Here is a 4204-nt window from a genome sequence, read left to right on the forward strand (position 1 = left end):
TCTAGCCGGCCAGGGATACCTTTGCCTACGCAAGGGGGGGGAGAATGTTCACGCCAGAAGGGCGCAAACAGTTGAGCGGCAGTGTAAGCGGCCAATGCTTGTACTCGAAGCTCCTCCACGGCTCGCAAGCACCGCTGCTCGCGCTCTCCTTCTCTTCTCCCGCTCTCCTCCCTTCCCGCAAGGTATTCACCACTCCGCGGTCCCGCGGTATTTCTACTGTTAGTGTTAAGGTAGTTGTAATTTACCAGTGCGTGAATAAAGAACGAAAGGTTGAAGTCCACCCCGCGCGTTTTTAATTTCGGGGGAAAATTTCAGCAGCCGCCGCAGCAACCACAACCAAAGGAATCTTTCCGCCCACTCCATTTCACTGACCATTACAGAAATTACTAAGAGAAATGGAGTAAACACAATGGAGGAAACACATGGAGGAAATACAATTAAAATAAAACATAAAATACATAATCAACTTCCAATTTCACAGGCACCTGGCACCAGATAACATTATTGCTTATACTGATCACAGCGGTTTATGGACAACAATTTGAAGTTCATAATTTTTTCTAATAAGCTAGTCCAGATACCATCTTCCTACGAACCGATAACCATAAACCCCAGGTCAAATTTTATACAATAAAATGAAAAGAGAACTATCAGGGATAACCCTGCAACGAATATGTTTCAAAAAGTTGCATTCGGTATTCCAGTTGAAACCTATCGAACGAAATTGATTTTTTCCTCAAACGCAGTTCTTATACGTCCAATGTCGCTCATAACCCTGTCGCGTTTTTGCAAAGTCAAATTAATTTAGTATTTGGCTTTGCCAGTATTTCCTTCTCCTTTTCCATTTTAATTTAATTTGAATAAATAAAAATATTCCAAATAATAATAAATGTCCGACACCAGGGTTGAATAAATCCTTAATCCTTAATTCCTTAATTAATCGAACCCAAATGCGGTCCAACGCTTAGCCAAACTCCACGGTGTTAGCGCATTCCGCTGCAGTCACGCGCACACCGTATGCTACTTCGTCAGCAGCCTTGGTCTGCCCTGTGGTACCGGGCGGATCAGGAATCACGGTGATGTGATATTGCCAGGTTTCGGTAGTCCATGGGTTGAGGTCAATTTCCTCCACAGGAAATACAAGAGAGAAAGGATAAGCAGAGCCAAAGATGCCTCCGTTAGGAATGAAGCCAACAACTGTCCGGTTACCTCTGACATCTTTTCCAAGTTTTTTAAACTCACGTCATGTACGTACTCCAGAGATAGCCGGCAGTCGTTGGCAATTAGCTCGTGTCATTTCGGCCACCAACTGTTACGGCCTCGTCGCCATATTGGACAACAAAAGTCCCTACTAGATGATGTTTCTCAGAGGCAGCTTCCAGAGTTCTATTAAAGTTGGTCAGGAACAGCGTTCATTCGTCGACTGCTTCAATTAATTGTCGGTTATTTCGCTGGTAGGAACAAGCAGCGTGACCTCGCTTTAAAAGGCGTGGAATTGATCCGACTTCCTCCAGCTGTTGCAGCTTCTTGACTCGTGTCAAGGAGTTGTTGGTCGCTATTCTTCGAGGCCACCTCCTGAGTTGTCAGAATTGCTATCCAGTCAGTTGCGTCGGAAGTCGGATTTCCATGCAGATCCCAACCAGTTTATCGAGCGATGTTTCCTCACGGGTGCACTGGCTATCCTGTTAATACCCTCCGTTGCGTCTTTAAGATAGTACTCGAAGAAGATGTGTTATGTGTTTATGTTCTTCTGATAGTTTGTTATTTGTAGTAGTAGAAGTAATTGTATATAAGTATAGTAGTATAAGCCCCATTGCAATATTAGAATGTAAGAACTAATTATAAGAGTCGTGAATGTAAATAGTATATACACACGTGCTGAATAAATGAAGAGTCGTCAGTCGTCGTTGAAGTGTCACGGAGCGCACACTAAAGCTCAGAAGTGGTCGGACTTACCCAAGTTATTTGTTTCAAAAGAAAAAAAAGATCGGCATTAATGAATTGTAATCCTGGCAATTATACATTAAAATAAGTAAAAGCTTTGTGCGTGCAAAACAAACTTAAAAGTAGTGGCAGAAAAATCGAATTGATTAAAAGTCTTGAAAATATTTAATTTGAGTGGCGGGCATATGAAAAAAATAAAACAGTAATGAAAAAAATCAACGCCACAGAACAAACCATTAAAATGGACAGGGATGAAAACAACGACAAGGGCGAAGAACAAAATAGCGAAATCGAGACAGCAAGAGGCAGTGACAACGACGGCGACGTTTGCACATACATACAAAGGAATGCAAGAAACAGAAGGTTCGCGAAAGTAACGGGATCTTGTGAAATGAATGTCAACAACCAAAACGACATCGAGCAATGTTCTGAGAGGCAGATGGTGAGCGCCAGAAACAATGAGTCCAACAAATGTTTGGATGGCTAGCAACAATGATCCTGGGATGCAAATGGCTGGCAACAATGAGCCGGAACAATGTTTTGGAAACCAAATGATGCGCAACAATGTAACTATGCAAGGCGGCGATGTTCAAAGACTGGAAAATTAGTTGAAAATATTGAAGCTGCAAAATGAGATCGACCAGTTAAAAAATCAACAACAACAAAGTGACTTAAGCATTTCTTTCGAAATTTTAAAGGAGATCGTTAAGGTATATGATGGCGGAAACAATTTCAATGTTTGGCTATTTCAACTTTTGAATGTCCAGAAAAATTTCAAGGTCGGTGCCAATACGACGCGTGAGTTACCGACCCATCGGTACAATTCACCACCCCTCCCTCTAAACCACCACGCCTACACAAGTGAAGACATCGAACCGGGAAGCGTTGCGATACAAAGTCGCAACATAAACATCAACGACGAGTCAGCCGCCGACATCCGCCAAAAAGCTGACACCGCATTCCCTTCGCACAGACAACGCAGCGCATACAATCCCATATACATACATACTTGTTAACATACTTTCCGCTGCGTCAGATACTTTATTTCTAAGAACTCCAACATTGTAATACACATACATATTCACTGTTAGTTTATTTAAGACCAAAAAAGACGACTGGCAGTAGAGATCTAGCAGCAAACACTTGTAGACGTATCCAATATTCAATCCGATCGAATTCCCTGACAGCCGTAGCTACTTTCAAGATCGGCTCCTCTCTTCTCTGCATCTGAATATCCCACGAAGCTCTCCGGAGGTCACTGTGGCTACCTTCTGGATCAGCTCCTCTCTTTTCTGCATTTGAATACCCCGCGAAGCTCCCCCGGAGGTAACTCGTGCGCTGATTCACTACAAAGTTAAGGGCGATGCTGAAATATGACTGTATTCAAGCACAAGCGCTACCATGGAGACAGCGGATAAAATGTTAAGCCACCTGGAGAAAATGTTCGTAATGTCCAAAGAGTCAAAGTTGAGTATGCGGCAGAAGCTACAAAACTGCGTCTGGATCAAAGGTGAGGAGTTCTCCAAGTGCTAGAACGAGAAGTGGCAGCTGGCGGATAATTTAGCACTGGCAGAAGATGAATTTTTGGAATATGTCATTGACGGCATACACGATGTCAATCTACGCAATCTGGCTAAGTCGCTTTCGTCCAAGACCGGATTGAAGCTTTTGGAGGCATTCCGAAACGTTGAGTTGGGCTACGTTCCTAAGCCCAAGTTACCATAAGACCGGCGAGCAGGAGATTATCAGAATCAGAGTGCCGCAAGCCTAAGAGAGACAAGATGGTGCCTGTTCCGCATGTGGCTAAGGAGTGTAATAATATGCTGAACCCCATTTTCATATAATGTCAGCACGATAAGTATTATTAAAAAACGTTTTATACCAAATCAAATAAAAATGGAAAATACACCTCTTTAAGTTACGTTGGATTAAATTTAAGTAAATTAAAAATACATGAAAGTGTAAAATGTTCAGTTAAGTTCTCAAATAAAGATACTCCTATGTTACTATATGTCGTGAAGCTATGGGATATGCTATGTTATTGGGAAGGGATTTTTTAGCAAGAGTAAAGGCCAAAATTGTAATTGAAAATGAACATGAAAAAATATCTGAAATAAAAAAAGATTCGATAGTTGAAGAAAATCAAAATTAAAATAAAGAATTTAAAAGTCATTATAAGACAAACGCAGACGGACATAATAATTTTGAAAAACAACTATTATTAATTGATTACAATAATAATGAAAAGGTATATGAGATA

General features: G+C 41.4%; 1 long non-coding RNA gene across 1 annotated transcript, besides 1 other annotated feature; it reads left to right on the forward strand.

Annotated features, from left to right (window-relative positions):
- Positions 1-367: part of a mobile genetic element that runs on past the window's edge.
- Positions 258-3961, forward strand: lncRNA:CR46481 (long non-coding RNA:CR46481). The gene has a single exon (NR_167869.1). It is a non-coding gene; the product is annotated as a long non-coding RNA:CR46481 (long non-coding RNA).
- Positions 3962-4204: the final 243 nt, after the last annotated feature.

Source organism: Drosophila melanogaster, chromosome 2R (genome assembly GCF_000001215.4).
Source record: "Drosophila melanogaster chromosome 2R".
Classification (NCBI taxonomy): Eukaryota; Metazoa; Arthropoda; class Insecta; order Diptera; family Drosophilidae; genus Drosophila; species Drosophila melanogaster.